Below are 12,960 nucleotides of genomic sequence, written 5' to 3'. Positions count from 1 at the left end.
AGGTGTTTCCCAGACTGTTTGATCAAAATTTCACCTCTGGAATTCTACGGCAAGAATATTGCCAATACATAGAAAGTGTTCTAGTTATTACCACATCTCGAAAAGAAAACCTATTTAGAATGTCATCTATTAAATGAATGGCAAGGTTGCTTAGTCAATCAGGAGAAGGTAAATTCGTCTTTGTTCATCTGGAAGCATCATAATCTGTAGAAAATACACAAGAATATCGTTGGGAAGGTCAGGGTATATGCTACACGAACAACAAACAAATGTTCTTAACCTTATTCAACTAACATGTCACAACTCTAACAATAACAGAGAAGGTGCATAATATGTAGATTGAATTTGCTTTGATTTCTTTAAATTGAAACTCTTGATAAAAAAATGTCTGGTTTAGGTTAAATCAAATACATATAAATTATTTTTGCATAGAATTTTAAGAAAACTTGGAAGTTTAAATTAGTGATGTTATACTTATTATACTAGAAAATTATAATATTGAGTGCTTACATACAAACACTAAATGAATGACATGTCTTTATTGTAACATTATAAATCAATAGATAACACTTGACGCTTTCTACAACACTAAAGGAGTCATTTGGTAGTATAAATAAAAATAGTATTTGTATTAAATTTTATTACAATGGTTGATTGTAAATTTAACTCTAGTGCAAATAATACTAGTATTACAATTAACATTTTTTGGGATATATGACCCCAAACATTTGTGTTACGAGAAGCTGAAAATATTAATTTAGTGAAAAACACACTTAAATTCAATATTTTGGTGAAAGGCGACTTAGAAGACTCTCATGGCTTCCACTGCCTCTCCCTAGTCTCAAACAGTGGGAGAGACAAACCTTAACAAATACCTATGCATCTCTTATGAACTATAATCCTACAACACTTACCAAAACAATCTTGAAACCTATTTAAATTAATACACAGGGAAACAACTGTCCATTTTACTTTTAAGGAATTAGATGAGATGTCGTTGAAGAGGGATTTCATCATGCCGTAATAATGAAGCTTTCTTATGGTGTAGCATGCTTACACGAACTGAGAAAATTAATTCCGAAACAGTTGCTCATCAAAGGACGCTGATTAATTGGCTCGCTTGCAGCATCACATCTTGTAATTCGTTGTGATCATTATGCAGATTTTTTCTCTGTTCTTTGAAAACACAAAACTTTAACCCTAAGGAAGAGACTTCAAAATCTTTTTGCTACCGGATTTGCCGCCAAATATTTTTGCTCGAAGACCTTTATTTTCCATAGCATCGGCTATTGGTAAGCCAGTAGCCAGATAAAGCCACTTAAGATAGGAAAAGACCTAGAATCGATAGAGTTAAGGTCATTCTTGATCTTATGGACAAACACTCAAAACAAGTAAGGATGCACTTTTGGGATGAACAATCTGGTACGATCGTTGAACACTATCAACAGATTGTTTTTGATACTCTTCTTTTGTATTGTACGTTTTGTAAGCACCAAGGTCATGAAGATGCTGATTGACAACTAATGATCCAGAAAAAAAAAAGAAGAGAGGGTAATCATGATGACACCGGGCAGCAAAGGTGACAAAACAAATAATGTGGAAAAATTACAGGGTGATGCACGAGACTTCTTGAATGCGAAAAAAAACTGATACTAAAGTCTCTAATTATACGAATAATGCAATTAATGTGAAAAGAACACCGAATATCAATTCTATGCAGCACCTAACTACTGAAAATAGTGGCATTACAAGGCCAGTCTTAGTTGGTTAAAGGTTAGTGCAGGATGAACATTTGGTGACTGAACCATAGTTTCAGTCGTTGAACATCTCTGGAAAAAGTTTTGCTGACGCTATAAAAACTTCAGATAAGGACCAAGAATATGAAGAAGCCGATACATGTGTAATTTCATGTGAAGATCAAGTTGGTTCGAATGTTGGTACAAGGGTCGCGAGTGAACCTGCAGATACAACAAATGATATGATTGGACTTCAAGAAAAGACAACTAATTCAAATGCTTTTGTTTTTGCCGTCGCAAGTCACTCCTGGAAAGCTATTGACTGAAGATGTAGCCATTAACACAAAACATTTTGTGGCACAAATAAAATAACTTGGACAATCTAATACAGTTGACAAAGCAGGGGTAACATTTGATCTTGGAGCTCAAATTGGTCCTCCATGAGCCTCTTCAAATTAAGCCTCATCTTTCTTTTAAGTTGAATATAGTTAAGTCTCATATTCTACTAATTGTTTCAATCTCTCAAGTTACATAGAAAAATAATTTGATCACTTTTAGCGGGCAAAAAGGTGTTACAAGTGAGAGTCGATGGACCAACCGGATGGAAGAAAAGGATGACCATGTCACAACTCATTTAAAATTAAGCCATGAAGCACCAATTTTTTTGCCTAATGGTAGTGGCATTACCAGTGATTCATCCCCATTACATATAGGGAGGCAATTAGTTTTAATAGGTACTAATGTTAAAGAAGTTTCAATTGGTAATAAAGAGCTTCGTGATATGTTGGTGAGTTCTAATATTAAAAAGTTGAATTCTCTTACGCCTATTAACACAAACAAACATCTACAAGATTTTGGTAGTAGTTCTTTGTCCACAGATAGATTTGCTAGCCTATAAGATGAGGACACCTTTAGGAAATTGAAGAAGAGGATATGTTGAACTATTGTTTTGCAAATGCACCTAGGGATGAATATATTTATCCTAAGGAACAACGCAACAACAAAAAGAAGCATGGAAGAAAAATAGATGGGATGGTAAGATGACTGAGTAGTTTGTTCCAAGGCACCTATCGATGCGACTGGTAAATAAGAATCACATGACAATGCCAAAAAAATTAACGAGATCCAATAAATCTAAAATGATTTGATGAACTATCAAAAATTGTTAAATAGATTTGAACAGGAAGACAAGAGGAAAACACTTAAGATTTCTTGGGTAATCTATCTTTGTTTGTTCATGATTTTGTAAAATGAAGTTTGTGCTTAATTACTCAAATTTTTTCATGGCTTATATACTTTCGTACTACTTGAACATCCTTATCTGTAATATCATCAAAGAGTGTATTATAAACTTTGTGATGATCATAGAATACTTAGTTATTTCTAGCTCTTATTTTCTTCGTGCGGATTAATTAGTAGAGGTATTGTACCTCATTAGAATGGGTAAGGTAAGGTCTAGCCCCCCTTGCTTGTACTTATCTCTGTTCAGGTTTCAATTATAACAATAATAAAAGGCCGCTAGACACTGTCTAGTGGTATTAAAATAAATTAAAAAAAACAAAAAAATATATTTTGGTGAAAGAGAAAAAAAATACATCATGAAATTTTAATTTATGTATAATCTATTAGTTAGAACACGAAAATCATGTGAAATAATATTATTTTGTTAATTCAAGTATTCATATCCGAACCAATAATTAGCCTAAAACCATCACGACATGAATGAAAAATCAGATTACTATAATTAATTTTTTTTGATAATCGAACAAGGTGATATTCATTATTCACGACTAAACCATAAGTCCATATGTCTTTAATCTATGTTTTCTCAAGATAGCATAATTAGAATTTCCCAGATATTTTACTTTTTTCTTAATATTGTATTTATTTGAAAAACTATACTTTTTCTTAATAGTGTTATAATTTGAAAAACTACAATCTTAAGAGGATACAAGTTTGAAATAAATTAATATTGTTGCTACCATCACTACAAGAAACACGACCTCCAAGGAAGGGATATATGGTCCCAGAAAGTCCAATTTTGGTCCCAAATAGTCTTTTGGGATGGGAAAAAGATGGTTGCCACCCATTCATCTTCACTAAAGGTCAATTTGGAGGGGTCACTTTAACTGGTCGCTAAAATATATTTTAGAGACTAGACATCTCGTCCCAAAAGATAATTTTCTTCTTTGAAAACAAGTCATTTTTGGGCGCTAAATCCTTTTAGAGACAACGAACGAACTTGTCCTAGATTACTCTTTAGGGACGAGCAACTAACAAATCCTAAAATACTTTTTTTTGACGTAAAATCATGTCGTCAAATATTATTTTTCGCAACAAGAAACACTACGTCCAAGTTGAACCTTTAGGGACAAGAAGTTGTATCATCCTAGATTAAACTTTTAGAGAAATGTACCTATCTCGTCTTACAAGAACTTTTAGAGACGAGTAAAATTTTTTGTCTTTAATTGACCATCGCTGATTCTGGATCTTCTTTTCACACATTTATTTTGCAATTGCTACATTAAATCTCCATAAAAAGTCTTATATTAATATAAAAATAGGTAATATCCCGTGGTGTAATAGTCAATTTTTAATTACTTTTTTTTTTTTTGAATATTGACAACATCCCGAGCTAGACTATGATTAAATGCTGCGCATAACATTCCCAGCAAAATAATAATGGTCGTCTGGGTCTTCTAAACTGCATCCTCAATTGTAATTTGAATCTTCAAAAAAGAACTCTCAAGTACACCAAGGGCTATCCAAATATACCAACAATCTGCAAGAGCATAGGAAGATTTGATCAATAAAACTTTTGGATGCATTCACAAAGAATCCAAATCTATATCAGATGAAAAAAATTCAGTAATATAAGCTAGTACAAATGGACAAACTCTCCACCAAAAGATTTATTTTCTGTTATAGGGGAAACAAGTTATTGTAGAGGAACTAAACAAGCACATGATATAACTGTTTTAGGAAGACATGAGCATGATATTATTGTTGCAGGGGAAACAAATAGGTATCACTATTTTATTTTTATCATTTATCCTTCTAGTAGCCAAACTGTCTCAATCTGTGTGCCTGCAATCGTATGTGTAGAACATGAAAAATAGAGATAGAGAAGGCAATGATCTTTTAAACAGTTCTAATGATACTTGTTTTGTTCTTGATTGTTAAGGAATTTAGTTTTGAAACTTTGTGCTTTTGTAGAAACTACATGGACAAGATGAGTCTAAGAAAATTTATCATGTTTTAAAAAAAATTAACATCTAAATATCATGATTAGATTTGAAACGGATACTTCAAAAATATAGGCTATTAGATTATTATACCTGGAAACTTTGAAAACAAAATGTTCCTTAACTAATCACTCCCATTCCTTTTTTCTACTCCCTTTGGATTATTCTTAAGAGCTGGAATAATAGGCTTATTCTTCACATAAGTAGCATGATATACCGTGGTTTCACGGTATAATTAATACTTTTTCCTTAAGTTCAGTGTGTCCGAAAGCCTTTTTGTGCTAATTTTGATATAAGTTTCTTTTTTTTTCCCAAGAAATCTGTCCAAAGCTGAATGCGGAGATTTTGAGCGAAAAAATGCAGAAGAGACCACCTACGGAGCTTATGACAGATTTCCAGTAATCTGTCCGTCGACCCAGCCGCATTTTGGCAGATTTCCAGTAATTAGAATCCTTGTTTAATTAGGTTTTTATTTTTTATAAATAGTTCGAAAAACCTTATTTTTGAGGTTAGACTCTGCTAGATTAGACATCATAAGACTTTGTGTATTAGTTTTTGATTTTTGGAGATTCTTACAATTGATTTTTTGTGATTAATCAAGCAAATTTTCGGAATTTATTCTTTCTCATTGAAGTGAGTACATGAATTCTTATTTAATATATTTGAATATTCTGTTTATGGGTATGAGTAACTAAAGTCCATAACTAGGGTTGTGGGAACCATAGGCAAATAATTAGATAAACCCTAGCGAAAATAACAATTCTAGAATAGTGTCTTGCATGTATTAATAATTCTTTCGCTTTGAAGTCTTTTTAACGGATGATCAACGTTAGAACTCGCCTTAATGCTACTTGCCGGACCAAGGAGGTAGATAATAGGAAAAGAATTATTAACGTAGATTTAGTGTATACTATCTTATAGGCTAGTATTGATTGGTACGAGGTAATAACTTAGTCAAATATCGAATATGATGCTTAATATGAGGTAAAGATAAGGGTTAGGAAAGCAACACACGTAGTCGGACCAAGGTGCGGGGTGAGAGTTTCTAGATGCCGGACCAAGGATTTAGAAATACATAACTTATCACTTTGCATGCAAGATACTGGGAATGAATTGTTATAGTTAGAATTATCAAGTTATGAACCTGTGGGGAACACGTAAACCCTAGTTACTTTGATTAATTGATTATAATTCAACTTTCAAAACTGTTAAGCGACTCTTGCAATTTCCTTAGTTATTTTTACTCATTAGGAAATACAAACCCCCCTTTTTATGTTTTTACTCTCTAAGGATGTCATCAACCGAACAATTTACAGTTAGCCGACTCAATAGAAGAATGAAATTGGTGGGATCAGAGAGGGAAGTGACATCCAACTTGGGAAGCTCGGTAGCACTAGTAAGAGGAGTGGGCAAAGGACGAGAATCAAGCAAGTAATAACAAGTTGAAGTTAAGTCTAGACTATTTTCCTCGTGGGAACGATCCCAACCTCACTAGTTGGGTTATTTACTTGACGCGATAGCTTTACTTCTAATTTGAGAAGTAAGTTTGAGCGTATCAAATTTTTGCGCCGCTGCCGGGGAATTGAGCTTTTAGATTAACTTGAACTTATTACTAAAGTTTAGTTGATACTTTCTTGATTTTACTTTGTTTTATTGTTTTTGATTTCCTTTCAGAACTGTCCTCCTTGTATTCCAAATACATGGAGAGGAAGAGAACCCTTGTTTCCCTATGATCACGAGCTAGAGCGTACAGTGCGCAATATGAATCAAAACTTGGGAATAAATGATGAGGATCCAAACCAGAACATCCCAGATCCAGTGGATGTTCATGGTCAGATGTTACCCGACTCTCCGGGTGAACATCAACAGAGGGGACAAAATCCCGTTCCACGGCCCCAAGCATACTACAGAGGGTATGATAACATAGCAGACTCGGATGGGCCACTTGTCTTGACCCCTCTACCCACAGGCCACACTTTTGTGGTGACTAGTAGCCTGATGCAAATGCTCACTGCCAGAGGTTTGTTTTCAGGGATACCTTCTGAGGATCCACATGCCCATATAGCTAAGGTAAGGGCAGTGTGTAAATGTTGTGTGGGGAGGCCTTATTTGGATCTAGATGTAATAGGTCTCAAAGTGTTTCCTCTCTCACTGATGGGAGAGGCTGCTATGTGGTTTACTGAGCTTCCATACAACTCCATTTTAACTTGGAACCAACTACGAGATGTCTTCTTAGCACGCTACTATCCGGTCTCCAAGCAATTAAACCACAAAGACAGGGTGAATAACTTTGTGGCACTACCAGGAGAGTCAGTTAGTAGTTCTTGGGATAGATTCACCTCATTCTTGAGAAGTGTTCCAAATCACCGTATTGATGATGAGTCACCGAAGGAATACTTCTATCGGGGACAGGATGATAACAATAAAGCGGTGTTGGACACTATAGCAGGTGGATCTTATGGAGAATGCCCTTATGCTGAGATTGCTGAGAAATTAGAGAAAATCTCCCGTAACAACAAAGCTTTGAGTACTAGGAAGTCCGATAAAGGGAGAAACACCTTCCTAGTGACGTCCACTCATAACCCAGCCACACATGATATTCGTGAAGAAATGGCTCAGATGAGAACTGAGCTTGGGTTGGTACTAAAACATGTCCCTGGGGGTGCAAAAAAGATTAATGCAGTCAACTACTTGGCTAAACCATCACCTCCAAACGATGAGTGTTATTATGAGGAGGATTCCTATGCAGTAAGTGAACAGATGGGGGGTTTCCGACCAAGTGCCCAAGGCTCTAATCATAAGAATTGGCGCCAAGGTCAAGGGAACCAATGTCGGAACTATGGTAAATATAATCGTGAGGGTCATTATGTCTGAGATAGAAACTACAATCGCGACAACAACTTCAACAGGGGTAACTATGGTAATAGAAACGACAGGAAGAGACCCTATGTTCCTCCTCAAAATCGTGAAGTTACTCCTAGGGATGGTGGAGGTAGTATGTCGCGAGTTGAGGATATGTTCCATAAAATGATGAGGAGGTTCGATGCTAGTGATGAGCACAATAAGGAGTTGAGGAATGATTTAGCGGGTATTGGGCAAAAAGTTGATACACATGCAATATCAATTAAGCAACTTGAGTTACAATTGGCCAAATTATCTGCAACTGTGAACACACGGCAACCGGGCACTCGTCCTAGCAACACTGTCCAAAATCTGAAAAATGATGGACATTGTATGGCAATTACTACTCGCGGTGGCAAGCAAACCATTGACCTACCTATGCCATCTAATGAGAATAAGGTGACAAAAGATACTGATAAAGTGGTAAATGTTGATGCTGATTTAGAGGATAACATTGCAAAAGATGCTGAAGTGCCTAAAAAGGGTAACTCCTATGCCTAGGCCACCACCCCCACTTCCTCAAAGATTAGTGAAAAAGACCGAGGATGGCAAATATTGGCGTTTTATAACAATCTTCAAGCAACTTTCTATCAATGTCCCTTTGGTAGAAGCTTTAGAACAAATGCCCTGTTACGCCAAGTTTATGAAAGATTTGGTCACAAAGAAAAGATCGGTTACTTTTGAGGATAATGATAGAATGCAGCATTGTAGTGCTATTTCTACAAGATCTCTGGTCCAAAAGAAAGAAGATCCGGGTGCGTTCACTATTCCTTGTACAATCGGGCTATTACATTTTGCGAAAGCATTATGTGATCTGGGGGCAAGCATAAATCTCATGCCCCTCTCGATTTACAAGAAGTTGGGTTTGGGTGACCCAATGCCCGCTGCGATGCGACTATTGATGGCTGATCGAACAGTAAAACGGTCCATAGGGATACTTCATGATGTGCTAGTAAAAATGGAGTCATTCATCTTTCTGGCTGATTTTGTTATTCTTGATTGTGAGGTTGATTTTGAAGTGCCTATTACCCTTGGGAGGCCATTCCTATCTACGGGAAAAGCCTTAGTAGACATGGAAAAGGGGCAGATGAAATTTCTGTTGAACAATGAGGAAGTGACCTTCAATATTTGTAGGTCCATGAGGCAGAGTGGTGATCTCCAATCGGCATTTGCTATATCCTACAACATGAGTGAGAAATTTTAGACACAAATAGAAGAACGTCTAGGTGTTGAAGCATTAGCGGCAGTGATAATGAACTTTGATAGCGATTGCATTAAAGAGTATGAGTCATTAGTTACGGCTCTTGACCGAGGTGATGTTCGGTTTAAACCGAAGAAATTTGAGCTTGATATGAATAATCGCGAGTCCCCACCCGCGAAACCATCGATAGAGGAGGCTCTAAAAGTTGAATTAAAAGCTCTCCCACCTCATCTTAGGTATGAACTCTTTGGAAATGGTGACACTTTGCCGGTAATCATTGCATCAGACCTGGATGAATAACAGGTTTAGAGTTTAGTGAAGGTACTCAAAAGGTTCAAAAGAGCTATTGGGTGGACCATTGCGGACAATATTGGGATCCCTCCTGGTATTTACTCTCATAAAATCCAACTCATGCTTGATTATAAGCTGAGTATTGAGCACCAGAGACGCCTGAATCCTCATATGCAAGAGGTTGTGAAGAAAGAAATCATCAAGTGGTTGGATGCCGGAGTAATCTATCCAATCGCCGATAGTAGTTGGGTATGGTTCAGTGTATACCTAAGAAAGGGGGAATGACTGTGGTCCCCAACGAAAAGAATGAACTTGTTCCAATGAGACCGATTACTGGATGGAGGGTGTGTATGGATTACCGTAAACTGAACTCAAGGACTGAAAAAGAACATTTTCCTATGCCCTTCGTGGATCAGATGTTGGATAGACTTGCCGGAAAAGGGTGGTATTGTTTTCTTGATGGGTATTCGGGGTATAAATAGATTTCTATTGCACCAGAAGATCAAGATAAAACCACTTTCACTTGTCCATATGGGACTTTTGCGTTCAGAAGAATGCTGTTTGGGTTGTGCAATGAACCCGCAAACTTTCAGAGATGTATGATGTCAATATTTTCTAACATGGTGGAGGATACTATAGAAGTTTTTATGGATGATTTTTCTGTGGTTGGTGATTCATTCGAGCGGTGTTTGACCAATTTATCTGAGGTTTATAAGAGAAGTAAAGACTGCAATTTGGTACTAAACTGGGAAAAGTGTAATTTCATGGTGAAAGAGTGTATTGTGTTGGGTCATCGCATTTCAGAAAAGGGCATAGAGGTTGATCGAGCTAAAATTGAGGTAATAGAGAGACTTCCCCCGCCGATCTCTGTGAAAGGTGTGAGAAGCTTTTTTGGGCATGCAGTTTTTTACCGGAGATTCATCAAAGAATTTTCAAAGATTGCACACCCATTGTGCAAATTGCTGGAGAAAGAATGTAAATTTTGTTTTGATGAATCTTGTCTTAAAGCATTCGTAGTGTCTGCGCCTATCATTATTTCTCCGGATTGGAACAGTCCATTTGAGGTAATGTACGATGCTAGTGGGGTGGCTCTTGGTGTAGTATTGGGACAGAGAAGAAATAAAATCCTTCACCCAATTTACTATGCTAGTAAAGCCCTAAATGAAGCTCAGAAGAACTACACAGTGACTGAGCAAGAACTCCTTGCAGTAGTCTTTGCTTTTGAGATATTTCGCTCCTATTTGCTAGGTACTAGAGTTATAGTGCATACTGACCATTCAACATTGAGATATTTGATGGCGAAGAAGGATGCGAAACCTAGGCTGATTCGTTGGGTATTACTGCTACAAGAATTTGAGTTTGAAGTGCTGGATAGAAAAGGGACGGAAAATGAAGTTGCTGATCATTTGTCTAGTCTAGAGGATGAAGCTATGAGAGAGTTATGGGAAAAGACTGACATTGGAGATACTTTCCCCGATGAACATGTATTGGCTGCTTCACAAGACTTGATTCCATGTTTCGCAGATTTTGCGAACTATTTGGCTAGTGACATTGTTCCATCAGACTTGTCCTTTCATCAAAGGAAAAAGTTCATGTACGATGTGAAGAAGTTCTTTTGGGATGAACCATACTTGTATAGGAGTTGTGCTGATGGGATTATTCAGCGTTGTGTTCCAGAAGGTGAGATGTTGAATGTGTTGGAGGCATGCCATTCTTCACCTATTGGCGGACATCACAGTGGTATCCGAACGGCTCACAAGATATTACAATGTGGTTACTATTGGCCAACTCTTCATCAAGAAGCTCATGGGTTTGCTAAAGTATGTGACAAATGTCAACGAGATGGTGGTATTTCAAGAAAGCAAGAGCTCCCTCTAAACCCCATTCTTGTGATTGAGTTATTTGATGTTTGGGGTATTGACTTTATGGGCCCTTTCGTGAGTTCTCATGGAATGAAGTACATTCTAGTAGCAGTTGATTATGTATCTAAATGGGTCTAAGCCATATCCCTCGCAAACAATGAAGGGAAGAGTGTCACTGCATTCTTGAAAAAGAATATATTCTCTCGTTTTGGCACCCCAAGCCATTATTAGTGATGGGGGCTCCCACTTCTGCAATAGATTGTTCAAGGGGTTATTGGAGAAATACGGGGTTCGCCATAATGTAACCACTCCTTACCACCCTCAAACTAGTGGGCAAGTTGAAGTATGGAATCGCGAGATCAAACAGATATTGTCCAAAACAGTGAATGCTAGTAGAATGGATTGGTCAAGGAGACGTGATGATGCTCTTTGGGCCTACCGGACAGCAGATAAGACTCCCATAGGTATGTCTCCATACCAACTTGTATATGGGAAAGATTGTCATCTTCCGGTTGAGTTAGAGCATAAAGCCATGTGGGCTATGAAGAAGTTAAAATGGATTGGACCAAAGCTGCAGAGCAACGGTTAAATGGGTTGAATGAACTTGATGAATTTCGCTTGAAAGCCTATGAAAGCTCAGACCTATACAAAGAAAAGATGAAGAAGTATCATGACAACAAAATTGAAAAACGAGAGTTTATGGTCGGGGATTTGGTGCTTTTATTCAATTCCAGATTGCGCTTGTTTCCAGGCAAACTCAAGTCCAAATGGACTGGTCCTTACACGGTTACCCAACTATTCCCTCACGGAGCAGTTGAGTTGGAAACTAAGGAGGGTGTGCGGTTCAAGGTGAATAGACAGCGCATAAAAATCTATCTCGGGCATGCTAAATCGGCGAATGAAGTGATCGAGGCATACCATCTTGATGAAGTCTGAGTAATCAAGTGGCCCCAGTCGTGCGGCGACATTAAATAAGGCGCTTTTTGGGAGGCAACCCAATTCTTGTCATTTTTTAGTAAGGATAGCATTTTTCTACTAATGGGTTTTTAAATTTGCAAGCACATCACCAGGAAATTCTGCAGAAAACTACTCCGCAGCAGCCACTGACAGATACATCGACGGACCGTCGTATGCATCCGTCGTCCAGGTACGTTTTTCTGCTACGTTGAAATTAGGGCACACACGAAGAAACCTACGACGGGTCATCACAACTGAGATGGTCTGTCGTCGGGGAACCATCGCGTGATCAATGAATTATACCCGACCCGACCCGGATGGACCCTTTTTCAAAATCAGACCATTTAAACACCCAACCGCTTATTTTCACCCCATTAATTCCTTATTCCTCTCATCTCCCCTCTCTTTTCAACTTCCACATTTCCCCCCCACTGATCATTACCCCCACAATTCTCCAAAGCCTTAAAACTATCATCTACTAGTCGGAGCTGCTGCTATAGGTGTCTACCCTGCCAACTGAGTCATTTTCCATTTGTTTTTTCTCCATTTCTACGGTATGTGTCTCTAAATGTATACTCATTTATCTTGTATTTTTGTTTATTAGTTAGTATTAGCTTAGTTCTTAGTCGTATATTGTTTCCTTTATATGATAATGTCTAAACCTAGGCTCAAAATGTTCGAATTTGCCATGTTGACAACCATAGAGATAGGTGATTTTGAATTAATAGTTTCCTAGGTAGTTGGGATAGACACATATAGGTCCACAA

At 37.4% G+C, this 12,960-nt stretch overlaps 1 pseudogene; it reads left to right on the top strand.

Annotated features, from left to right (window-relative positions):
• The first annotated feature begins 6,350 nt into the window (after positions 1 to 6,350).
• Positions 6,351 to 12,262, top strand: LOC138340855 (uncharacterized; annotated as a pseudogene).
• Positions 12,263 to 12,960: the final 698 nt, after the last annotated feature.

Source organism: Solanum lycopersicum, chromosome 1 (assembly GCF_036512215.1).
Source record: "Solanum lycopersicum chromosome 1, SLM_r2.1".
Classification (NCBI taxonomy): domain Eukaryota; kingdom Viridiplantae; phylum Streptophyta; class Magnoliopsida; order Solanales; family Solanaceae; genus Solanum; species Solanum lycopersicum.
This window is presented reverse-complemented; position numbering and strand designations above follow the sequence as displayed.